Below are 27,828 nucleotides of genomic sequence, written 5' to 3'. Positions count from 1 at the left end.
GCGAAACTTTTTTGCCGAAAACGGCTTTTCACCGCTAATTGAATACAGCCCCAAGTTGTTATCTGCAGAGGTGTAAAGTTTGCACTGGCTTAGCTGGGCGGATTATTGGCAATTCTTTAGTATTGTACTGATGCGTAGAAACTATATATCACTTTACAGTTTGCGACTATCTACATAAAATATAGAGGTGTGTTTACAGGCACGGGTTAGGTATGGGATCCCCACGCACACAATAATACCGGCACTCAGAATCCCAACTCCAAAATCCCAACTGATTTGAAATACAAACAGCTGTGTAGGTAAGTACTCTAATCCTAGTCCTACCCCTAAACCTAACCCTCTCTTCCCGCAGCCTAAGCCTAACCCACCCCCTAGTGCCTAACCCTAATACTTACCGTCGGGATGTCAGCGGTCAGGATCCTGGAGCAGGGATTCTGACTGCTATGGTGATTTTGGTGCCAGTATTCTGAGCACTGGCATCCTGACCGTCGCGATGCCAACTACATCCCTATAGGCGCATTCCTTGCTTTACATGGGGGAGCACAGTCTTTTCCCGCTTGCAAACAGACCTTATTTCTGTACCAAAGATGAGGCCTTGGGGATCGCTGTCTCGTCCCTGTACATACAACAGGATGCAGTTGGCACATTCCGGTTGCCCTTCATGGCAAAGCAAATTTCTAGGTGCAGTCTGGTAAATAAAAAAAAGCTTTAAGCAAAGATAATGTCATATGCACTTTAGACCGTTCTGTTGTCCCATCACTCTCATGAAGCTAAATCAAGCAATACTTTAGTAGCACAGGGCATGAATAGTATGATTGCGCTGTGCATGCTCAGGAAATCGATGTATGCAAGTGAGAGTCACATGCACTGTACAATTCTGATAAGAGAGGTGAAAAAGGGGCATGAAGGGTCATTGTCATGTAGGCAGAGTCCATGAAGGGCGTATCTATATTAATGTACCTTGGGCCTGATTCACTACGGATCGCTATGGTGATCACAGCTGCGATTACGCACGGAGGTCTGCTGCGAAAATATGCTAATGACTGCGATCACAAAGCCGTCGCACATCCAGCATAGAGATGCCCACTACCGCTATCTCACATCCGTAATACCTTGCAGTCCTGCATATACATCGGTAACATCGGCCCCTCACGCACATTTACAGCAGGTCTGACCTTATTTAGAAATTGCTAACCTTGTCGCATGCAGTGAGTACTCAAGCTGCGTATGCTTCGCAGTGGCTAATTTATGCACGCCTGCGTTTCTCAGACCACTCCCCTGTCACCACCCCCAAACGCTGACCTCCCGTTACTCACTCTGAGATGGCTTTATTTCTGTGTGAGTGATCGCAGAGCGATCACAGTGCTAACTCACGCACACGCACTGTGAAGCATATGCATTCGCAGTACGCACCATCGACCGGTCTGCGTACGCTATTGCAGTTGTGATCCGTGATGAATCAGGACCCTTGCTCAGACTAGCACATCAAGTATATCAACTAGCATAGGGCAATTGCAAGTACACACTGATGATAATGGCTTGTCAGTGCCTGATTAGCTATTATGCTGATTAGGCTGTAGGTTAGGGCACCAGGACTTGGGGGATCCACACAAATTGCTTTGGCCACAGTGTCTCATTAGAGAAGCTCGTTAGTCATACTAACCGACTTACCTGTCATCCTCTCCAGGAGCGCTGTCAGCTTCGGGGGGTGGGGCCAACCTGTAGGTGTCATCATTAGGCCCCGCTCCTATTACGGGAAAAGCCAACGATTCGTGGGTCCTCGCCCCCTCCCTAAGGACCTGCAAATTCCCTGTAAAAAGTCTTCCCAGGAGATCTGCCTACTCTTTCGGGGGTCAGGGGCAGCACCCAAAAAAATCGGGAGCCTCCCGCAACTTGTGGGAGAATGGGCAGGTATGTTGTTAGTAGTCCAGCTGTCCTGCAGAGATATTGAAAGGAGAGTACTTAAAGTGACTACCAGATGGCTGTGCCAATGTGACCATGTAACTTACTGCTTATACCTTTACTTTATGCATTGATACAGCCTGAAGAGCTGAATGTGATTATCTGTGGAGTCTTCCTTGCATTCCCCAGAAGCCAAAGAGCCCTATTTACTACAATCCGCATTTTACAATGCAGATTGTAGTGTGATATTACCAACTGAATTCGCATTGCGAATTCAGGCAATATCACAGTGATTTATTAAAAATCCCTTGCAGGGACAGACCTTGTGATAAAGCTCTGGGCCTGACTCAGAGCCGCTCGCTCTGAATCAGGGCCGGCCTAGCTGAAAATGGTGCGGCCCCCACAGCTTATGCGAGCGTCCATGATGATGGTTGCGATGGTCAAGACCATCGCGACCATCGGGCTTGCGACTAGACCCTGCGGTAGGGTCTCGGTGACCGCAAGCCCTGGAGTGATTTTGGCTCATGGGAACGCCTCCGTCTGGCAGCCACGCCCCCGGCACGCCCATCAAAGGGGGCGTGCTGTCACTCACCATCGACAGCACGCCCCCTTTGGTGCGAGACCTGGAGCAACGGCTTCCCCGTCACTCGCCGGGTCTCGCGCATCCGCACAACGGAGCTCCCTCCGTCGTGCACATGCGCACTTGGGCACCATCGACCCGCTTGCGAGTGTACAGCGCTCGCGAGCGGGTCTGAATGAGACCCTCTGTCCCTGTGAATCCCCTCCGCAGCCTTATCACTGTATTTTTCGGAAAAAATATAGTGAAATGGTGCCGCGTATGTGATGACCAGCCGCTACATCCCCCCGCGTGATTGCGACCCCCCCACAAGTCGCCAAGATGCGCACATTTCCGCAAATGTGCGAAAAAACACAATTTTTCTGTGCTCATCTTTTTGGAGTAATGTAATGTAAATCCGTTTTACTTACAACTCTGCATTAGCACCCAAATGTTCCCTTTTACAGTAGAAAAAAAAAGGAGAAAAGGTGTGGGATAAAGTGACCCTGGGGTGAGCAATCAATAATTTTGTAAGTATTCACTCAAACACCAGGGAACATCATTCCAATTCAGGCCCACAGATTAAATAGACATGACTGCAGTGCAACACTTGTAGAGATACAACAAACATACAAATAGTGGGGCTGATGCAGGGCTGTACACCCATTCGCGTAGCAGGTATTCTCAGTGTACATGCTCAGAAATTGGGTACACAGAAGTACATGAGTAATTTGATTGCATGTACACTTACAGCCAGAGAGGTGGAACAGGGGTGTGAAGGTGCTTTTTCACGATAGCATAGTTCAGGAAGGGTGTGTACCCAAAAATGGGACTGGTTCAACTGAATATAGCTACATTGAACTATTTAGAGGCGTATCTTTTCCACATAGTAAAGGGCAGGTGCAAGCACACGCTGATGACAATGACTATTTGAAAATCAGATACGTATGCTAGACACGCGGAGTCAGACACATCTCGAGAAGTGTATAGCTTTGTGCTCATTTATTTTGAGAAATGTATGATCACAGGGATGGAGCAAAGTTTTTTCAGTGCTATAAGAAAAGCTTCAGTCTACCGCCCTAACTCCCCCCAATACTCAAGTCCCTGCTCCTCACACACTTGACTTTTGAAAAATAATAGCTCTTACAACCTCCTGGCTGACTGACTCAGTGGTGAGGCTACAAATCAGAAAACATGTTGTACAGTGAATTGTACTGGAAGGAAGTGCTTAATGCAGAGATTACCAAACGTGGTCTTCAAGGCTCCCCAACAGTTCAGGTTTTAGAGATATCGTTGGTTGAGCACAGGTGACTTAATTAGTACCCCAGTCAATTTGATTTAACCACCTGGGCTCAACCATGGAAATTTCCAAAACCTGAGCTGTTGGGGAGCCTTGAGGACCGCGTTTGGGAACCCGTGGCTTAAGGCTTTCTCAGGGTCAGGACAGGCTCACTGTTCCTGTGCTGGATTCTGAAGTGGCTGCTCAAGTAAGTCTTGTTCAAGTTCTTTGGTGAGGGCTAATACCAGGTCCATTGAGTCATGAAGTAATTTGGACATTTCTTAAAATATTTCTCTCAGAAATGTGTATTACAGTCAGTGAAGCATACGCCTGTCAGTGAGGCAGTGATGTGTATTACTGTCAGTGAGGCAGTGATGTGTATTACGGTCAGTGAGCCAGTGATGTGTATTATGGTCAGTAAGGCAGTGTTGTGTATTACGGTCGGTGAGGCAGTGATGTGTATTACGGGCAGTGATGTGTATTACGGTCAGTGAGGCAGTGATGTGTATTACGGGCAGTGATATGTATTATGGTCAGTGTGGATGTGATGTGTATTACAGTCAGTGAGGTAGTGATGTGTATTACGGTCAGTGAGGACGTGATGTGTATTACGGTCAGTGAGGCAGTGATGTGTATTATGGGCAGTGAGATAGTGATGTGTATTATGGGCAGTGAGGTAGTGATGTGTATTATGGGCAGTGATGTGTATTACGGGCAGTGATATGTATTACGATCAGTGAGACAGTGATGTGTAATACAGTCAGTGAGGTAGTGATATGTATTACGGTCAGTGATGTGTATTACGGTCAGTGAGGCAGTGATGTGTATTACAGTCAGTGAGGCAGTGATGTGTATTACGGTCAGAGATGTGTATTACGGTCAGTGAGGCAGTGATGTGTATTATGGTCAGTGAGGCAGTAATGTGTATTACGGTCAGTGAGGCAGTGATGTGTATTACTGTGAGTGAGGCAGTAATGTGGATTACAGTGAGTGGGGCAGTGATGTGTATTACTGTGAGTGAGGCAGTGATGTGTATTACGGTCAGTGAGGCGGTGATGTGTATTACAGTCAGTGAGGTAGTGATGTGTATTACGGTCAGTGAAGCAGTGATATATATTACGGTCAGTGAGGCGGTGATGCGTATTACGGTCAATGAGGCGGTGATGTGTATTATGGTCAGGGAAGCAGTGATGTATATTACGGTGATTAAGGCAGTGATGTGTATTTCGGTGAGTGAGACAGTGATGTGTCTGGCAGTGATGTGTATTTCGGTCAGTGAGGCAGTGATGTGTATTACAGTCAGTGAGGCAGTGATGTGTATTACGGTCAGTGAGGCAGTGATATATTTTACGGTCAGTGAGGCGGTGATGTGTATTACGGTCAATGAGGCGGTGATGTGTATTACGGTCAATGAGGCAGTGATGTGTATTACGGTCAGTGAGGCGGTGATGTGTATTACGGTCAGTGAGGTAGTGATGTGTATTACGGTCAGTGAAGCAGTGATGTGTATTATGGTCAGTGATATGTATTACGGTCAGTGAGGCAGTGATGTGTAATACCTCCAGTAAGGTAGTGATGTGTATTACGGTCAGTGATGTGTATTATGGTCAGTGAGGCAGTGATATGTATTACAGTCAGTGAGGCAGTGATGTGTATTATGTTCAGTGATGTGTATTACGGTCAGTGAGGCAGTGATGTGTATTACGGTCAGTGAGGCAGTGATGTGTATTACGGTCAGTGAGGCAGTGATGTGTATTACTGTTAGTGAGGCAGTGTTGTGTATTACAGTCAGTGAGGCAGTGATATGTATTACGGACAGTGAGGCAGTGATGTGTATTATGGTCAGTGAGGCAGTGATGTGTATTACGGTCAGTGAGCCAGTGAAGTGTATTACGGTCAGCGAGGCAGTGATGTGTATTAGGACAGTGATGTGTATTACGGTCAGTGAGGCAGTGATGTGTATTACAGTCAGTGAGGCAGTGATCTGTATTATGGTCAGAGATGTGTATTACGGTCAGTGAGGCAGTGATGTGTATTACGGTCAGTGAGGCAGTGATGTGTATTACTGTCAGTGAGGCAGTGATGTGGATTACAGTGAGTGAGGCAGTGATGTGTATTACTGTGAGTGAGGCAGTGATGTGTATTACGGTCAGTGAGGCGGTGATGTGTATTACGGTCAGTGAGGTAGTGATGTGTATTACGGTCAGTGAAGCAGTGATATATATTACGGTCAATGAAGCGGTGATGTGTATTATGGTCAGGGAAGCAGTGATGTATATTACGGTGATTAAGGCAGTGATGTGTATTTCGGTGAGTGAGACAGTGATGTGTCTGGCAGTGATGTGTATTACGGTCAGTGAGGCAGTGATGTGTATTACGGTCAGTGAGGACGTGATGTGTATTATGGGCAGTGAGGTAGTGATGTGTATTACAGTCAGTGAGGTAGTGATGTGTATTACGGGCAGTGATGTGTATTACGGGCAGTGATATGTATTACGATCAATGAGACAGTGATGTGTAATACAGTCAGTGAGGCGGTGATGTGTATTACGGTCAGTGAGGTAGTGATGTGTATTACGGTCAGTGAAGCAGTGATGTGTATTATGGTCAGTGATATGTATTACGGTCAGTGAGGCAGTGATGTGTAATACCTCCAGTAAGGTAGTGATGTGTATTACGGTCAGTGATGTGTATTATGGTCAGTGAGGCAGTGATATGTATTACAGTCAGTGAGGCAGTGATGTGTATTATGTTCAGTGATGTGTATTACGGTCAGTGAGGCAGTGATGTGTATTACGGTCAGTGAGGCAGTGATGTGTATTACGGTAAGTGAGGCAGTGATGTGTATTACTGTTAGTGAGGCAGTGTTGTGTATTACAGTCAGTGAGGCAGTGATGTGTATTACGGGCAGTGATGTGTATTACGGACAGTGAGGCAGTGATGTGTATTACGGGCAGTGATGTGTATTACGGTCAGTGAGGCAGTGATGTGTATTACGGTCAGTGAGCCAGTGATGTGTATTACGGTCAGTGAGGCAGTGATGTGTATTACGGTCAGTGATGTGTATTACGGTCAGTGAGGCAGTGATGTGTATTACAGTCAGTGAGGCAGTGATGTGTATTATGGTCAGAGATGTGTATTACGGTCAGTGAGGCAGTAATGTGTATTACGGTCAGTGAGGCAGTGATGTGTATTACAGTCAGTGAGGCAGTGATGTGTATTATGGTCAGAGATGTGTATTATGGTCAGTGAGGCAGTAATGTGTATTACGGTCAGTGAGGCAGTGATGTGTATTACTGTCAGTGAGGCAGTGATGTGGATTACAGTGAGTGAGGCAGTGATGTGTATTACTGTGAGTGAGGCAGTGATGTGTATTACGGTCAGTGAGGCAGTGATGTGTATTATGGTCAGAGATGTGTATTACGGTCAGTGAGGCAGTAATGTGTATTACGGTCAGTGAGGCAGTGATGTGTATTACAGTCAGTGAGGCAGTGATGTGTATTATGGTCAGAGATGTGTATTATGGTCAGTGAGGCAGTAATGTGTATTACGGTCAGTGAGGCAGTGATGTGTATTACTGTCAGTGAGGCAGTGATGTGGATTACAGTGAGTGAGGCAGTGATGTGTATTACTGTGAGTGAGGCAGTGATGTGTATTACGGTCAGTGAGGCGGTGATGTGTATTACGGTCAGTGAGGTAGTGATGTGTATTACGGTCAGTGAAGCAGTGATATATATTAAGGTCAATGAGGCGGTGATGTGTATTATGGTCAGCGAAGCAGTGATGTATATTACGGTGATTAAGGCAGTGATGTGTATTTCGGTGAGTAAGACAGTGATGTGTCTGGCAGTGATGTGTATTACGGTCAGTGAGGCAGTGATATGTATTACAGTCAGTGAGGTAGTGATGTGTATTACGGTCAGTGAAGCAGTGATATATATTACGGTCAATGAGGCGGTGATGTGTATTATGGTCAGGGAAGCAGTGATGTATATTACGGTGATTAAGGCAGTGATGTGTATTTCGGTGAGTGAGACAGTGATGTGTCTGGCAGTGATGTGTATTACGGTCAGTGAGGCAGTGATATGTATTACAGTCAGTGAGGCAGTGATGTGTATTACAGTCAGTGAGGCAGTGATGTCTATTACGGTCAGTGAGGCAGAGATGTGTATTACGGTCAGTGAGGCAGTGATGTGTTTTACTGTCAGTGAGGCAGTGTTGTGTATTACGGTCAGTGAGGCAGTGATATGTATTACGGACAGTGAGGCAGTGATGTGTATTACGGGCAGTGATGTGTATTACGGTCAGTGAGGCAGTGATGTGTATTACGGTCAGTGAGCCAGTGATGTGTATTACGGTCAGTGAGGCAGTGTTGTGTATTACGGTCAGTGAGGCAGTGATATGTATTACGGACAGTGAGGCAGTGATGTGTATTATGGGCAGTGATGTGTATTACGGTCAGTGAGGGAGTGATGTGTATTACGGGCAGTGATATGTATTACGGTCAGTGTGGACGTGATGTGTATTACAGTCAGTGAGGTAGTGATGTGTATTACGGTCAGTGAGGACGTGATGTGTATTACGGTCAGTGAGGCAGTGATGTGTATTATAGGCAGTGAGGTAGGGATGTGTATTACAGTCAGTGAGGTAGTGATGTGTATTACAGTCAGTGAGGTAGTGATGTGTATTACGGGCAGTGATGTGTATTACGGGCAGTGATATGTATTACGGTCAGTGAGACAGTGATGTGTAGTACAGTCAGTGAGGTAGTGATGTGTATAACGGTCAGTGATGTGTATTACAGTCAGTAAGGCAGTGATGTGTATTACGGTCAGAGATATGTATTACGGTCACTGAGGCAGTGATGTGTATTATGGTCAGTGAGGCAGTAATGTGTATTACGGGCAGTGAGGCAGTGATGTGTATTACTGTCAGTGAGGCAGTGATGTGGATTACAGTGAGTGAGGCAGTGATGTGGATTACTGTGAGTGAGACAGTGATGTGTCTGGCAGTCATGTGTATTACGGTCAGGGAGACAGTGATGTGTATTATGGTCAGGGAAGCAGTGATGTATATTACGGTGAGTAAGGCAGTGATGTGTATAACGGTGAGTGAGGCAGTGGTGTGTATTTTGGTGAGTGAGATAGTGATGTGTTTGGCAATAATGTGTATTACGGTCAGTGAGGCAGTGATGTGTATTACAGTCAGTGAGGCAGTGATATATATTACGGTCAGTGAGGCGGTGATGTGTATTACGGTCAGTGAGGCGGCAGATGTGTATAACGGTCAGTGAGGCGGTGATGTGTATTACAGTCAGTGAGGTAGTGATGTGTATTACGGTCAGTGAAGCAGTGATGTGTATTATAGTCAGTGATGTGTATTACGGGCAGTTATATGTATTACGGTCAGTGAGGCAGTGATGTGTAATACAGTCAGTAAGGTAGTGATGTGTATTACGGTCAGTGATGTGTATTACGGTCAGTGAGGCAGTGATATGTATTACAGTCAGTGAGGCAGTGATGTGTATTATGGTCAGCGAGGCAGTGATGTGTATTACGGTCAATGAGGCAGTGATGTGTATTACGGTCAGTGAGGCAGTGATGTGTATTATTGTGAGTGAGGCAGTGATGTGTCTGGCAGTCATATGTATTACGGTCAGGAAGGCAGTGGTCTGTATTATGGTCAGGGAGGCAGTGATGTATATTACGGTGAGTAAGGCTGTGATGTGTTTAACGGTGAGTGAGGTAGTGGTCTGTATTTCGGTGAGTGAGACAGTGATGTGTCTGGCAGTGATGTGTATTACGGTCAGTGAAGCAGTGATCTGTATTACAGTCAGTGAGGCAGTGATGTGTATTATGGTCTGTGAGGCAGTGATATATATTATGGTCAGTGAGGCGGTGATGTGTATTACGGTCAGTGAGGCGGTGATGTGTATTACGGTCTGTGAGGCGGTGATGTGAATTACAGTCAGTGAGGTAGTGATGTATATTACGGGCAGTGATGTGTATTACGGGCAGTGATGTGTATTACGGTCAGTGAGGCAGTGATGTGTATTACAGTCAGTGAGGCAGTGATGTGTATTATGGTCAGTGAGGCAGTGAGGTGTATTACGATCAGTGAGGCAGTGATGTGTATTACGGTCAGTGAGGCAGTGATGTGTATTACAGTCAGTGAGGCAGTGATGTCTATTACAGTCAGTGAGGCAGTGATTTGTAGGTATGTCAGTGAGGCAGTGATATGTATGACGGTCAGTGAGGCAGTGATGTGTATGTATTACAGTCAGTGAGGCAGTGATATGTATTACAGTCAGTGAGGCAGTGATGTGTATTATGGTCAGTGAGGCAGTGATGTGTATTATTGTCAGTGAGGCAGAGATGTGTATTACGGTCAATGAGGCAGTCATGTGTATTACGGTCAGGGAGGCAGTGATGTGTATTATGGTCAGTGAGGCAGTGATGTGTATTACGGTGAGTGAGGCTGTGATGTGTATAACTGTGAGTGAGGCATTGGTGTGTATTACGGTGAGTGAGGCAGTGATGTGCCTGGCAGTGATGTGTATTACGGTCAGTGAGGCAGTGATGTGTATGTATGTCAGTGAGGCAGTGATATGTATTACGGTCAGTGAGGCAGTGATGTGTGTTACGGTCAGTGAGGCAGTGATATGTATTACGGTCAGTGAGGCAGTGATGTGTATGTATGTCAGTGAGGCAGTGCTATGTATTGCGGTCAGTGAGGCAGTGATATGTATTACGGTCAGTGAGGCAGTGATGTGTATTACGGTCAGTGAAGCAGTGATGTGTATTATGGTCAGTGATATGTATTACGGTCAGTGAGGCAGTGATGTGTAATACCTCCAGTAAGGTAGTGATGTGTATTACGGTCAGTGATGTGTATTATGGTCAGTGAGGCAGTGATATGTATTACAGTCAGTGAGGCAGTGATGTGTATTATGTTCAGTGATGTGTATTACGGTCAGTGAGGCAGTGATGTGTTTTACGGTCAGTGAGGCAGTGATGTGTATTACTGTTAGTGAGGCAGTGTTGTGTATTACAGTCAGTGAGGCAGTGATATGTATTACGGACAGTGAGGCAGTGATGTGTATTACGGGCAGTGATGTGTATTACGGTCAGTGAGGCAGTGATGTGTATTACGGTCAGTGAGCCAGTGATGTGTATTACGGTCAGTGAGGCAGTGATGTGTATTACGGTCAGTGATGTGTATTACGGTCAGTGAGGCAGTGATGTGTATTACAGTCAGTGAGGCAGAGATGTGTATTATGGTCAGAGATGTGTATTACGGTCAGTGAGGCAGTGATATGTATTATGGTCAGTGAGGCAGTAATGTGTATTACGGTCAGTGAGGCAGTGATGTGCATTACGGTCAGTGAGGCAGTGATGTGGTTACAGTGAGTGAGGCAGTGATGTGTATTCCTGTGAGTGAGGCAGTGATGTGTATTACGGTCAGTGAGGCGGTGATGTGTATTACGGTCAGTGAGGTAGTGATGTGTATTACGGTCAGTGAAGCAGTGATATATATTACGGTCAATGAGGCGGTGATGTGTATTTTGGTCAGGGAAGCAGTGATGTATATTACGGTGATAAAGGCAGTGATGTGTATTTCGGTGAGTGAGACAGTGATGTGTCTGGCAGTGATGTGTATTACGGTCAGTGAGGCAGTGATGTGTATTACAGTCAGTGAGGCAGTGATGTGTATTACGGTCAGTGAGGCAGTGATATATATTACGGTCAGTGAGGCGGTGATGTGTATTACGGTCAATGAGGCGGTGATGTGTATTACGGTCAGTGAGGCAGTGATGTGTATTACGGTCAGTGAGGCGGTGATGTGTATTACGGTCAGTGAGGTAGTGATGTGTATTACGGTCAGTGAAGCAGTGATGTGTATTATGGTCAGTGATGTGTATTACGGGCAGTGATATGTATTACGGTCAGTGAGGCAGTGATGTGTAATACCTCCAGTAAGGTAGTGATGTGTATTACGGTCAGTGATGTGTATTATGGTCAGTGAGGCAGTGATATGTATTACAGTCAGTGAGGCAGTGATGTGTATTATGTTCAGTGATGTGTATTACGGTCAGTGAGGCAGTGATGTGGATTACGGTCAGTGAGGCAGTGATGTGTATTACGGTCAGTGAGGTAGTGATGTGTATTACGGTCAGTGAGGCAGTGTTGTGTATTACGGTCAGTGAGGCAGTGATATGTATTATGGACAGTGAGGCAGTGATGTGTATTACGGGCAGTGATGTGTATTACGGTCAGTGAGGCAGTGATGTGTATTACGGTCAGTGAGCCAGTGATGTGTATTACGGTCAGTGAGGCAGTGTTGTGTATTACGGTCAGTGAGGCAGTGATATGTATTACGGACAGTGAGGCAGTGATGTGTATTATGGGCAGTGATGTGTATTACGGTCAGTGAGGGAGTAATGTGTATTACGGGCAGTGATATGTATTACGGTCAGTGTGGACATGATGTGTATTACAGTCAGTGAGGTAGTGATGTGTATTACGGTCAGTGAGGACGTGATGTGTATTACGGTCAGTGAGGCAGTGATGTGTATTATGGGCAGTGAGGTAGGGATGTGTATTACAGTCAGTGAGGTAGTGATGTGTATTACAGTCAGTGAGGTAGTGATGTGTATTACGGGCAGTCATGTGTATTACGGGCAGTGATATGTATTACGGTCAGTGAGACAGTGATGTGTAGTACAGTCAGTGAGATAGTGATGTGTATTACGGCCAGTGATGTGTATAACGGTCAGTGAGGCAGTGATATGTATTACAGTCAGTGAGGCAGTGATGTGTATTACGGTCACTGAGGCAGTGATGTGTATTATGGTCAGTGAGGCAGTAATGTGTATTACGGGCAGTGAGGCAGTGATGTGTATTACTGTCAGTGAGGCAGTGATGTGGATTACAGTGAGTGAGGCAGTGATGTGTATTACTGTGAGTGAGACAGTGATGTGTCTGGCAGTCATGTGTATTACGGTCAGGGAGGCAGTGATGTGTATTATGGTCAGGGAAGCAGTGATGTATATTACGGTGAGTAAGGCAGTGATGTGTATAACGGTGAGTGAGGCAGTGGTGTGTATTTCGGTGAGTGAGACAGTGATGTGTTTGGCAGTAATGTGTATTACGGTCAGTGAGGCAGTGATGTGTATTACAGTCAGTGAGGCAGTGATATATATTACGGTCAGTGAGGCGGTGATGTGTATTACGGTCAGTGAGGCGGCAGATGTGTATTACGGTCAGTGAGGCGGTGATGTGTATTACAGTCAGTGAGGTAGTGATGTGTATTACGGTCAGTGAAGCAGTGATGTGTATTATGGTCAGTGATGTGTATTACGGGCAGTGATATGTATTACGGTCAGTGAGGCAGTGATGTGTAATACAGTCAGTAAGGTAGTGATGTGTATTACGGTCAGTGATGTGTATTACGGTCAGTGAGGCAGTGATATGTATTACAGTCAGTGAGGCAGTGATGTGTATTATGGTCAGCGAGGCAGTGATGTGTATTACGGTCAATGAGGCAGTGATGTGTATTACGGTCAGTGAGGCAGTGATGTGTATTATTGTGAGTGAGGCAGTGATGTGTCTGGCAGTCATGTGTATTACGGTCAGGGAGGCAGTGATCTGTATTATGGTCAGGGAGGCAGTGATGTATATTACGGTGAGTAAGGCTGTGATGTGTATAACGGTGAGTGAGGTAGTGGTGTGTATTTCGGTGAGTGAGACAGTGATGTGTCTGGCAGTGATGTGTATTACGGTCAGTGAAGCAGTGATCTGTATTACAGTCAGTGAGGCAGTGATGTGTATTACGGTCAGTGAGGCAGTGATATATATTATGGTCAGTGAGGCGGTGATGTGTATTACGGTCAGTGAGGCGGTGATGTGTATTACGGTCAGTGAGGCGGTGATGTGAATTACAGTCAGTGAGGTAGTGATGTATATTATGGGCAGTGATGTGTATTACGGGCAGTGATGTGTATTACGGTCAGTGAGGCAGTGATGTGTATTACGGTCAGTGAGGCAGTGATGTGTATTATGGTCAGTGAGGCAGTGAGGTGTATTACGGTCAGTGAGGCAGTGAGGTGTATTACGGTCAGTGAGGCAGTGATGTGTATTACAGTCAGTGAGGCAGTGATGTCTATTATGGTCAGTGAGGCAGTGATTTGTAGGTATGTCAGTGAGGCAGTGATATGTATGACGGTCTGTGAGGCAGTGATGTGTATGTATTACAGTCAGTGAGGCAGTGATATGTATTACAGTCAGTGAGGCAGTGATGTGTATTATGGTCAGTGAGGCAGTGATGTGTGTTATTGTCAGTGAGGCAGAGATGTGTATTACGGTCAATGAGGCAGTCATGTGTATTACGGTCAGGGAGGCAGTGATGTGTATTATGGTCAGTGAGGCAGTGATGTGTATTACGGTGAGTGAGGCTGTGATGTGTATAACTGTGAGTGAGGCATTGGTGTGTATTACGGTGAGTGAGGCAGTGATGTGCCTGGCAGTGATGTGTATTACGGTCAGTGAGGCAGTGATGTGTATGTATGTCAGTGAGGCAGTGATATGTATTACGGTCAGTGAGGCAGTGATGTGTATTACGGTCAGTGAGGCAGTGATATGTATTACGGTCAGTGAGGCAGTGATGTGTATGTATGTCAGTGAGGCAGTGCTATGTATTGCGGTCAGTGAGGCAGTGATATGTATTATGGTCAGTGAGGCAGTGATGTGTATTACGGTCAGTGAGGCAGTGATGTGTATTAGGGTCAGTGAGGCAGTGATATATATTACGGTCAGTGAGGCAGTGATGTGTATTACGGTCAGTGGGGCGGTGATGTGTATTACGGTCAGTGAGGCAGTGATATATATTACGGTCAGTGAGGCAGTGATGTGTATTACTGTCAGTGAGGCGGTGATGTGTATTACGGTCAGTGAGGACGTGATGTGTATTACGGTGAGTGAGGCAGTGATGTGTATTACGGTGAGTGAGGCTGTGATGTGTATTACGTCAGTGAGGCAGTGATGTGTATTACGGTCAGTGAGGCAGTGATGTGTATTACGGTCAGTGAGGCAGTGATGTGTATTACGGTCAGTGAGGCGGTGATGTGTATTACGGTCAGTGAGGTAGTGATGTGTATTACGGTCAGTGAAGCAGTGATGTGTATTATGGTCAGTGATGTGTATTACGGGCAGTGATATGTATTACGGTCAGTGAGGCAGTGATGTGTAATACCTCCAGTAAGGTAGTGATGTGTATTACGGTCAGTGATGTGTCTTATGGTCAGTGAGGCAGTGATATGTATTACAGTCAGTGAGGCAGTGATGTGTATTATGTTCAGTGATGTGTATTACGGTCAGTGAGGCAGTGATGTGGATTACGGTCAGTGAGGCAGTGATGTGTATTACGGTCAGTGAGGCAGTGATGTGTATTACGGTCAGTGAGGCAGTGTTGTGTATTACGGTCAGTGAGGCAGTGATATGTATTATGGACAGTGAGGCAGTGATGTGTATTACGGGCAGTGATGTGTATTACGGTCAGTGAGGCAGTGATGTGTATTACGGTCAGTGAGCCAGTGATGTGTATTACGGTCAGTGAGGCAGTGTTGTGTATTAAGGTCAGTGAGGCAGTGATATGTATTACGGACAGTGAGGCAGTGATGTGTATTATGGGCAGTGATGTGTATTACGGTCAGTGAGGGAGTAATGTGTATTACGGGCAGTGATATGTATTACGGTCAGTGTGGACGTGATGTGTATTACAGTCAGTGAGGTAGTGATGTGTATTACCGTCAGTGAGGACGTGATGTGTATTACGGTCAGTGAGGCAGTGATGTGTATTATGGGCAGTGAGGTAGGGATGTGTATTACAGTCAGTGAGGTAGTGATGTGTATTACAGTCAGTGAGGTAGTGATGTGTATTACGGGCAGTGATGTGTATTACGGGCAGTGATATGTATTACGGTCAGTGAGACAGTGATGTGTAGTACAGTCAGTGAGGTAGTGATGTGTATTACGGCCAGTGATGTGTATAACGGTCAGTGAGGCAGTGATATGTATTACAGTCAGTGAGGCAGTGATGTGTATTACGGTCACTGAGGCAGTGATGTGTATTATGGTCAGTGAGGCAGTAATGTGTATTACGGGCAGTGAGGCAGTGATGTGTATTACTGTCAGTGAGGCAGTGATGTGGATTACAGTGAGTGAGGCAGTGATGTGTATTACTGTGAGTGAGACAGTGATGTGTCTGGCTGTCATGTGTATTACGGTCAGGGAGGCAGTGATGTGTATTATGGTCAGGGAAGCAGTGATGTATATTACGGTGAGTAAGGCAGTGATGTGTATAACGGTGAGTGAGGCAGTGGTGTGTATTTCGGTGAGTGAGACAGTGATGTGTTTGGCAGTAATGTGTATTACGTTCAGTGAGGCAGTGATGTGTATTACAGTCAGTGAGGCGGCAGATGTGTATTACGGTCAGTGAGGCGGTGATGTGTATTACAGTCAGTGAGGTTGTGATGTGTATTACGGTCAGTGAAGCAGTGATGTGTATTATGGTCAGTGATGTGTATTACGGGCAGTGATATGTATTACGGTCAGTGAGGCAGTGATGTGTAATACAGTCAGTAAGGTAGTGATGTGTATTACGGTCAGTGATGTGTATTATGGTCAGTGAGGCAGTGATATGTATTACAGTCAGTGAGGCAGTGATGTGTATTATGGTCAGCGAGGCAGTGATGTGTATTACGGTCAATGAGGCAGTGATGTGTATTACGGTCAGTGAGGCAGTGATGTGTATTATTGTGAGTGAGGCAGTGATGTGTCTGGCAGTCATGTGTATTACGGTCAGGGAGGCAGTGATCTGTATTATGGTCAGGGAGGCAGTGATGTATATTACGGTGAGTAAGGCTGTGATGTGTATAACGGTGAGTGAGGTAGTGGTGTGTATTTCGGTGAGTGAGACAGTGATGTGTCTGGCAGTGATGTGTATTACGGTCAGTGAAGCAGTGATCTGTATTACAGTCAGTGAGGCAGTGATGTGTATTACGGTCAGTGAGGCAGTGATATATATTATGGTCAGTGAGGCGGTGATGTGTATTACGGTCAGTGAGGTGGTGATGTGTATTACGGTCAGTGAGGCGGTGATGTGAATTACAGTCAGTGAGGTAGTGATGTATATTATGGGCAGTGATGTGTATTACGGGCAGTGATGTGTATTACGGTCAGTGAGGCAGTGATGTGTATTACAGTCAGTGAGGCAGTGATGTGTATTATGGTCAGTGAGGCAGTGAGGTGTATTACGGTCAGTGAGGCAGTGAGGTGTATTACGGTCAGTGAGGCAGTGATGTGTATTACAGTCAGTGAGGCAGTGATGTCTATTACGGTCAGTGAGGCAGTGATTTGTAGGTATGTCAGTGAGGCAGTGATATGTATGACGGTCAGTGAGGCAGTGATGTGTATGTATTACAGTCAGTGAGGCAGTGATATGTATTACAGTCAGTGAGGCAGTGATGTGTATTATGGTCAGTGAGGCAGTGATGTGTGTTATTGTCAGTGAGGCAGAGATGTGTATTACGGTCAATGAGGCAGTCATGTGTATTACGGTCAGGGAGGCAGTGATGTGTATTATGGTCAGTGAGGCAGTGATGTGTATTACGGTGAGTGAGGCTGTGATGTGTATAACTGTGAGTGAGGCATTGGTGTGTATTACGGTGAGTGAGGCAGTGATGTGCCTGGCAGTGATGTGTATTACGGTCAGTGAGGCAGTGATGTGTATGTATGTCAGTGAGGCAGTGATATGTATTACGGTCAGTGAGGTAGTGATGTGTATTACGGTCAGTGAGGCAGTGATATGTATTACGGTCAGTGAGGCAGTGATGTGTATGTATGTCAGTGAGGCAGTGCTATGTATTGCGGTCAGTGAGGCAGTGATATGTATTATGGTCAGTGAGGCAGTGATGTGTATTACGGTCAGTGAGGCAGTGATGTGTATTAGGGTCAGTGAGGCAGTGATATATATTACGGTCAGTGAGGCAGTGATGTGTATTACGGTCAGTGGGGCGGTGATGTGTATTACGGTCAGTGAGGCAGTGATATATATTACGGTCAGTGAGGCAGTGATGTGTATTACTGTCAGTGAGGCGGTGATGTGTATTACGGTGAGTGAGGCAGTGATGTGTATTACGGTGAGTGAGGCGGTGATGTGTATTACGTCAGTGAGGCAGTGATGTGTATTACGGTCAGTGAGGCAGTGATGTGTATTACGGTCAGTGAGGCGGTGATGTGTATTACGGTCAGTGAGGTAGTGATGTGTATTACGGTCAGTGAGGCGGTGATGTGTATTACGGTCAGTGAGGCGGTGATGTGTATTACGGTCAGTGAGGCAGTGATATGTATTACAGTCAGTGAGGCAGTGATGTGTATTATGTTCAGTGATGTGTATTACGGTCAGTGAGGCAGTGATGTGTATTACGGTCAGTGAGGCGGTGATGTGTATTACTGTCAGTGAGGCGGTGATGTGTATTACGGTCAGTGAGGCAGTGATGTGTATTACAGTCAGTGAGGCAATGATGTGCTGCTTTTCTGTGAGAGATGATATTGTTCACACTTGTGGAGTGATACAGATATGGCTTCGTGATGAGGTTCAGATCACAGTTGGAAGTAGACAAGGTCTCAGTTGTGCGGTCGTTGGGAAATAATGCACGGTCTTGTGATCTAGGGGCATGTTTATTACAATCCGCAACTAAGATGCGGTTGGCTGTGATAAATTCGTCCAATATCACAATGAGATATTGGAATACATCACAGGGATGTATCAGAAATCACATGCAGGGACAGAGCTTGCGATAGAGCTCTGTCTCTGCGAATCCACTTCACACACTTTTCACTGTATTTTTTGCGAAAGGTGTACCCCATCACAACCCTTCCCCCTCCCCCCCTCTCGGTTCAGGGCTAGAGTTAGGGGTTAGGCTAAAATAACTAAAAAAAACATGTTGGGATCGACATGTTAAATGTCGACAATCGTAACGTGTCAACATTTTAATCATATTGACCTAAATACATGTCTTTATATTGATTGTTGACCTAATGACCATGTCAACATTCTGACTGTTGACATTAAGAACTGTCAACATTCTGGTGTCGACCTTCTGAATGTCAGCAAGTCATACCACAACCATACACAATTTGCAACTAAAGTAGTGTAACTGGGCAGTAACAAGCAAGGGTGTATTGGGGGCTTGTCAACATATTGCAGGCGTTGCAATTGTGTGCACACGAGAACATGCCTGTTTTCAAACGGTCAGGGAGGCAGTGATGGTTATTATGGTCAGTGAGGCAGTGATGTGTATTACGGTGAGTGAGGCTGTGATGTGTATAACTGTGAGTGAGGCATTGGTGTGTATTACGGTGAGTGATGCAGTGATGTGCCTGGCAGTGATGTGTATTACGGTCAGTGAGGCAGTGATGTGTATGTATGTCAGTGAGGCAGTGATATGTATTACGGTCAGTGAGGCAGTGATGTGTATTACGGTCAGTGAGGCAGTGATATGTATTACGGTCAGTGAGGCAGTGATGTGTATGTATGTCAGTGAGGCAGTGCTATGTATTGCGGTCAGTGAGGCAGTGATATGTATTACGGTCAGTAAGGCAGTGATGTGTATTACGGTCAGTGAGGCAGTGATGTGTATTACGGTCAGTGAGGCGGTGATGTGTATTACGGTCAGTGAGGCAGTGATATATATTACGGTCAGTGAGGCAGTGATGTGTATTACGGTCAGTGAGGCGGTGATGTGTATTACGGTCAGTGAGGCAGTGATATATATTACGGTCAGTGAGGCAGTGATGTGTATTACGGTCAGTGAGGCAGTGATGTGTATTACTGTCAGTGAGGCGGTGATGGGTATTACGGTCAGTGAGGACGTGATGTGTATTACGGTGAGTGAGGCGGTGATGTGTATTACGTCAGTGAGGCAGTGATGTGTATTACGGTCAGTGAGGCGGTGATGTGTATTACGGTCAGTGAGGCGGTGATGTGTATTACGGTCAGTGAGGCGGTGATGTGTATTACGGTCAGTGAGGCAGTGATATGTATTACAGTCAGTGAGGCAGTGATGTGTATTATGTTCAGTGATGTGTATTACGGTCAGTGAGGCAGTGATGTGTATTACGGTCAGTGAGGCGGTGATGTGTATTACTGTCAGTGAGGCGGTGATGTGTATTACGGTCAGTGAGGCGGTGATGTGTATTACGGACAGTGAGGCGGTGATGTGTATTACGGTCAGTGAGGCAGTGATGTGTATTACAGTCAGTGAGGCAATGATGTGCTGCTTTTCTGTGAGAGATGATATTGTTCACACTTGTGGAGTGATACAGATATGGCTTCGTGATGAGGTTCAGATCACAGTTGGAAGTAGACAAGGTCTCAGTTGTGCGGTCGTTGGGAAATAATGCACGGTCATGTGATCTAGGGGCATGTTTATTACAATCCGCAACTAAGATGCGGTTGGCTGTGATAAATTCGTCCAATATCACAATGAGATATTGGAATACATCACAGGGATGTATCAGAAATCGCATACAGGGACAGAGCTTGCGATAGAGCTATGTCCCTGCGAATCCACTTCACACACTTTTCACTGTATTTTTTGCGAAAGGTGTACCCCATCACAACCCTTCCCCCTCCCCCCCTCTCGGTTCAGGGCTAGAGTTAGGGGTTAGGCTAAAATAACTAAAAAAAACATGTTGGGATCGACATGTTAAATGTCGACAATCGTAACGTGTCAACATTTTAATCATATTGACCTAAATACATGTCTTTATATTGATTGTTGACTTAATGACCATGTCAACATTCTGACTGTTGACATTAAGAACTGTCAACATTCTGGTGTCGACCTTCTGAATGTCAGCAAGTCATACCACAACCATACACAATTTGCAACTAAAGTAGTGTAACTGGGCAGTAACAAGCAAGGGTGTATTGGGGGCTTGTCAACATATTGCAGGCGTTGCAATTGTGTGCACACGAGAACATGCCTGTTTTCAAACGGATCGTGTACACCAGGCTTAGGGCTAGTGTAAGTGTGTCCTGATAATGATGGTGGCTTTTAAACCAAGTGGATGGATGGGGGCGGTCTTGCCACAGAGAAGCTTACAACTCTGTATATGGGGAATATACAGTACACATTTAATTCCATGTATGCAATGCAGGATTACTTACAGCGTTTAATTCATGCTGCGGTCTGTGACAGTGTTCATAACAAAAAGGGAGGTTGTCCCAAGGTTAACAACCACTTTAAATCTGACCTGGATAGATGGCCAGTCGTATGAGTCAACTAGGAAGTCCTGGTCAAGTTCATTACAATGAATCAATGCAGAAACTATGCAGCATATGTAGAATAGGGTCTAATAGCATGTTATTAGGCTGACAATCAGATGCCATACGTCAGTAATATTTCCTTTCCAAAGTATCACCCATTAAAGTCTTGTACATTCATCAGACAGTAAGGTGCCTAATTACAATGCAATCAGTGGCCTCTAATACCTTCTGGAATTCCTGCTCTCTTGCTGCTAGTTTATCCAATTACATAACTAATTAGTTAGTACAAAGTGTGACACAGTCTGATTGTATGTTTGTAGTGATGCAGAGAATCAAAAATAGACTTCAATCATATGCTGTGATTAGTCATTATGGAAACATCATCTGAATCCTAGTATGGTACTGTGCGGTATCCAGGTTACTTATGACTCGGAGCTACATATATTGGGATAGATTCCAAATTAGATTGCACAATACAGCAGTCAGCTATCATTTAGGGATCTGTATTTGGTAATGATATTTTGCCACTAAACTACAGCCATACATATATATTATAAATAGGGCCTGATTCAGAGGTGGACGGCAATGCAGTAGTGGCTGCGACTTTTGTCAGTTTTTTAGGTTGCATTTATCAAGTGCATTCTACAAAATAATAGGTAGTAGCTGATTGGTTGCCATGGGCAATCTCTTTTACTGGCACACGTCTCCACACTTTTCACTGCTTCATACAGTGCTGTGTGGTGGCACAACTGCTGCTATATGTGGCACCAGTGTATGCCTGGGGCACAGTCTCTCTCCAGAGGCACTCAGGGGCACGTTTTATCTATCCAGAGGATGGTGGAAGAATGCAGAAGGTGCATTGGATCGGAGGTCGTGGATGGGCTGCAGCACACCTCTGTTGTTATTGGGATTTGGGACTAGGAGGAGACAGCACAGAGCGCTATCCTCAACAGGAAAATGTTTGAGAGAGCCCAGGACAACTAATTTGTGGGGGCTCCCACAAATAAAATTACATTATGCCACACAGTGCCCCCATTATGCCACAGTGCCCCAGTATAAACTGTATGCCATACAATGCCCCAGTATTAATATTATGCCCCACAGTATGCCAGACAATGTCTCCAGTATTAATATTATACCCCACAGTGCCTCGCCAGTATGCCACACAGAGTTTAAGGGGTCTATTTACTAAGCAGTGTTAGGAGACAGAGTGAAAAGTGATAAGGTGCCAGCCAATCAGCTCCTAACTGCCATGTCACAGGCTGTGTTTGAAAAATGACAGTTGGGAGCTGATTGGCTCGCACCTTATCTCCTTTCACTTTGTCTCATAACACTGCTTAGTAAATACACCCCTAAGAGTGCTTACCTTTGTTACGGTTCCCAATGATTTCCCTGAGGCCCCCACAAACCTTAATCTTGCTTTGCATATACATTCCACCTTAATTTACTATCAGGTTTCTGCTGAAAGTGCAAAATTACTTGTGGTTGGAAAAAACAAACAGATTTTATCAATTGCAGGACATATATTTTTAACATGTGAGAAGTTGATGTACTCACAGCAAATTTACCACATGTACAGTATAATTCTCATCGTTACTATTCATGTTTTGTTCAAAAGTGTCACCTACATTCCAGTGACAGATATGCCATAAAGAGCATTTTTCTGCTGACTAGTCTACAAGACAATCCCTGTTCTCTGCTGGCTGCATAGCCCATACCCTGGTTATTAATATTCACTACCGAGGTCATGGTCTGCTAGCTAGTATGCAATATAAGCCATAACCTGGTGGCCAGTGTACCCCTGACTCTATTCTATGCCCATTTCCTGATGAGCACTTTACAACAAAGCCCATCCCTGCTGGCCAGAGTGGTGTGGAATGGCCTAAGATAGACTGGTACATCAAGATACATAAGGAAGCAGCTGCATCCTAGGCAGAACCCTCTTCCGCTTACACATCAGACCAGGAGGTATATTTACTAAAGAGCGGGTTTTTAGAAGTGGAGATGTTGCCCATAGCATGAGCAACCAATCAGATTCTACTTAACATTTATCAAGCACCTTCTAGAAGATAATAGCTAGAATCTGGTTCCTATGGGCAACATCTCCACTTCCAAAAACCTGCACTTTAGTAAATATACCCCCAGGCCTTCATTTAATCTCCAGCTGGTATTAAAAAAAAGGTTATTTTCAATAACAGCATTGAAACTGCTGCCAGGCTGAAAGCAAGATTAGAAGCATCCCTGGTTAAGAAGAACATTCAGGGCTACTGGTATTCTTAATGAACATTTATAATATATTGTGTATGATTACAGAGATTGGCAAGAGGTTATAAACCATTTTTTCTCATCTTGGACTGTGGAGGTTTTCGTATTCCTTTGCATAAACTATTAGTAGCTGTGTAGCTACGTGTGATATATCTGTGCAGTGTAATAGATCTGTGTAGTGTGATATACAGTATCTGTGCAGTGTAATAGATCTATGTAGTCACAGTGTGATATATCTGTGCAGTGTAATAGATCTGTGTAGTGTGATATACAGTCTTTGTGCAGTGTAATATATCTGTGTAATCTGCAGTATTGGAGATGGGCAACGTAGTGCAGATTAATTGATTCATTATCAGCACTATTTTACTTTTAACTGGACATAAAGAATCAGGGCCGTAGCTAGGGTAGTGCGGCCGGTGCCATCGCACAGGGCACCACAGGTCAGGGGGCGCTGTTTGGGCCTGTCAACTTTCTGTTTATTTGCTTGTAGATTCTTCTTATTTCATGCCCAGCATCTCCTGGCCTCTCCTATCTCTTCCGAGGCCCATCCCCACGAAGCCATGGCCCTTTTTTGGGTGCATTATGTCACTTTGAAAAATGAGGGGGGCACCAATGCTCTTTCTGGCACAGGGCACCAAAAAGTCTAGCTACAGCTCTGTAAAGAATGATCATGGATTCCATCAAATCAATGTTTCTGTTTGCTACAGTTCAGTGCCTTATTTACCCAATGATTATGCATCCTATGATTAATCCCATTTACACCATGATGCGATCACTTCCACTTCTATTTGTAAGAGATGGTCACAGTATGAGCCCAGATAACATTCAGTGAGGTTCACTGGTGTTTAGTGTTCATTGATCTATGATAAATTATACCAGTAGCTGGATCAGGCAGGGCTGGCTATTCCACTGGAAGACAAAGATTTTATGTTTGACATTAATGCACCTTCATTTTGTGCAGTACCAGCTGCTCTGATCACTGCATACAGATTACAGAATCAAAAATTGCAGGTGACCCTCTCATCTATACCATGGTTGGCAAGGTTCCTAGGCGTTTAAGCATACTTGCCAGCTTTTGAAAAAGCATTTCAGGGAGATTGTGAAATTGTATGTATATGTGTGTATATATATATATACAGTATTAGTGACAAAAGTTGTCAAAGGAAGATATAAATGCCACAGGTTCTTTTTCTGTGTGGTAGTCAACTAATTAGCAACCTTGATAGCCAAACCACCCGTGAGAAGGTGAGTCAGTTTCTATAGTCTGTCTCTTACTGCCTGAGGAACACGTTGAGGCCTACAAAGTGAGTAAGAGAGACCATTGCTTGTGATTATAAGTGCTGTGCTAAATGCAGTTCTGTGAGTTGGAATCTAGATCCTTCCACCTTGGGAAAGGGAATTGTATGTTAGTTAGAGCCGGACAAACTAGGATTTATTTTTATGGTTTGTTTTTTTAAAACTAGCTGCGGTTACTAGTACCAAGGCCCAGGATTTGTGTGCTACTAATTGGCTGCTGCATGCAATGTAGTGCCATTTACCCCGGAAAACGGCATCCCTAACCTGATCTTGGGAGAATGGGCCTTATTCAGCAAGGATCTATGATTGCCGTTCAGTCGCGAATTTGCGGTGCAAGTCGCTTTAGAAAGAATTGCTTTCCAGTCTAATCGTGTGGTTCCAAAGCACAAAAGTAATTCTATGTAAAAAGGGGTAACACGATATAAGTTTAACAATTAGAGTAAAAAGCAAGTAAATGAACAATAGGTACAGCCGATACATACGCATGCGCACTGGTCCCAGTATACAGTCATTCAGTCCTGAAGTCTGCAGTTGCAAAGAAGATGTCTGTACACTGAAGCCAATACACAAGCCTATATACGGTACAGGTTACAGAGATAACAAAGGGACAAGTTGGCAGGTTTTCATTGGTTCTTGCTTCTGGTCAATCTGGTCATTGGTCAGTTCATACGGTGTCATCAGGGGTATGGATCAGTCTTCCAACGGTCACATTGTGTATCTTCCCACCGAAGAACTGGTTAAAACTGGCTACAACACTGAATATAAGAAATAGCATTCTACTCAATAACTCCCTATCATCCATAACTAGCAGATGCATGATGCGACTTCTTTGCCGTTAGAAACGGATGTCTGCAAATAAAGAGCGATTAAGTATGATACCAAACATGACATGTCCACTGTATTCTGAACCTTAGATCTCTTTTAAGTACATCTTAATTATTAGCTAACAATACCTTTAATAGCTCTGATTATTATCTCTAATGTGTGGGAACCACTTTATATGTATGCGTTCGCATATGTGCGACTGTGTGTGGAATTCACATATGTGTGTCTGTGTAGGAGTGTGTATGTGAATACATGTATACGTTCGCATATGTGCGCATTGGATTGCACCGACGCAAAGTAGCGTCCCAATAACACGCGATCAGACTATAGACGACTATATCGTCAGATAATAATTGTAAAGCGATCATACCCAATTATTTCACTTTGACAGTTATCCTTTGATAGCAAACATAACACTATCATATTCTATTCTTAACCTATTTAGTCATGCATAATAAATTATTATCTAATGTTCTATATGGTATGACACAATTCAGTCATTGAACCGTCAATAGTGCGCCTCAAGGAAAGGGTAAAACAACACTTATATGCACTCAGCGGATCTATAGGGGACCATTGGTAGGATGTGGGACCTCATCTAACCTATAAAGGAAGTTTGGGGGAATTGAGACTACATTATCTATGATGTTTAATGTAACATTTACGATATATATTATTATACATGACTAAGCCTATTCACATTTTATTATCTGATGGTACATTCAATTTCAGGATCATAATGCAGTTCTTTATCGACCTTAGTACCTATACTACCACTACTCACCACCATCATGATTTAATTTTCACTGTTTACCTTGGTGGTACATTTTCCACACTTCAACACAGTAGGAACACATCTGACACATACACCAATTACTAAAATGACAACAAGTATAAGAATAAGGAGCTTACCTACACTAGCAATCATTTCCTGGACCCACTGTCCTAGACCGGAGAACCATTTTATAGGGTTCAACCATAAGAACCATTCCTCTACCTCTTCCTTCATCTCGTACAGTGAAGAATTATGATTCTTCCGAAATTCCCATTTCAGTTGTAGAATTTCATCCACTCTCCGGTCAATCACCTCTTTGGGGTCATTAGTATTATTGGTGATGTATGTGCAACACTTGACACCAAATTGGGTGGCCAAAGTCACACAATATCCACCAGTAATAGATGTCAGGTAGTTTAACACTAGTCTATGTTGTACCAATTCCTTTTTATAAACCAGTAGCTCCTTACCCGTATACCTGAAAGTGTCATCATACATCTCGGTAATGTTGTCTATTAATTTAGCCAGGTCTTGGATATATTTAAAATTTCAAGTTCCCCGAGTGATCCTGGTGGGATCTAGTGCTACCAAAATTTGGAAACCAGTCGTTTCACTAATCATCTGTGTGGCTATATGTTCTTCACCAGGGATCATATTTCTTTTGTCACGATGTTCATACTGCATGTGTATGTATGGAGGTGGTGTGGTTTTGTGGATACCAATAATTTCGTCATGTGTAAGGGTCATTACCTCTGGGACCAATTTGCCTATAAAACATAAACCCTTGGAACTCGGAGATAACCAAGAATAAACCCTTCTTCCACAAACATAGTATACATTATCTGGGAGGACATAAGTTATATTACGATCCTGCACAATATCACATAAAGTTTTAACAAAACTACCTATGCCTATTGTCCCCATCTGCTCAAGACACATTTCAGCCTGAATAACATTTCGACAATAACCCATAGGAACTTTTCCAATAGATACCACATTCGGTCTGTTCCAATGTCCTCGTCTATGGGGTTCATCACTACTGGTGTGGCGAGCCATTGTCTGATCCAATAAGTCTGCTTCCCAATTCTCCAGTCTTTCTATGTATGATATGTTTAGACATGGCAAAGACCAATCTATGGAGTATTGGTGTAGCTTTAAAATAGGGGACCTCATGATGTTATACTTCCCGTCTATGGACCTCCATCCCCGTAATTCACAGACTTCAGAGAAATTTAATGGGAATGGTACTAATGCTACATTATGTTGTCCCTGAGGCACGTGAGTGCACACCCAACATTCAGTCTGGTTTGAGACCTTACCCACTAAGGAATGGTAATCCTCTAAAGGATGCCCGTAAAAATACAGATTACTCTTGGACTGGCATCATTGGATGCATTTCTCATCAACTAGGGATCCACAGTACTCACAGATACAATATTCCTCAGACAATAGCCCCTCACACTGTCTCAGAGTTCCATGGCTAACAGATCTCTTAATAATCCCTGAACTGAGTTTAACCATGTGTTGCCCTGATCGTTCAATCGCCCTCTCCTCCAACTTCACTCTATTGATATCACTATCGGCCTCCCTCTCCGTCAT

At 44.5% G+C, this 27,828-nt stretch overlaps 1 protein-coding gene and 1 pseudogene across 1 annotated transcript in view; both read right to left on the bottom strand.

The window, feature by feature from the left end:
* The window catches only part of VGLL1 (vestigial like family member 1), a 57,391-nt gene extending 36,401 nt beyond the window's left edge, over positions 1-20,990 (bottom strand). Inside the window, exon 1 of the mRNA XM_088465852.1 lies at positions 20,970-20,990. The gene's annotated coding sequence lies outside the window, so the exon portion shown is untranslated. The remainder of the gene's footprint in view (positions 1-20,969) is intronic.
* On the bottom strand, positions 509-27,828 carry LOC148534763 (uncharacterized; annotated as a pseudogene).

This window comes from Taudactylus pleione, unplaced genomic scaffold (genome assembly GCF_031769625.1).
Source record: "Taudactylus pleione unplaced genomic scaffold, aTauple2 ptg000064l, whole genome shotgun sequence".
NCBI lineage: Eukaryota > Metazoa > Chordata > Amphibia > Anura > Myobatrachidae > Taudactylus > Taudactylus pleione.
This window is presented reverse-complemented; position numbering and strand designations above follow the sequence as displayed.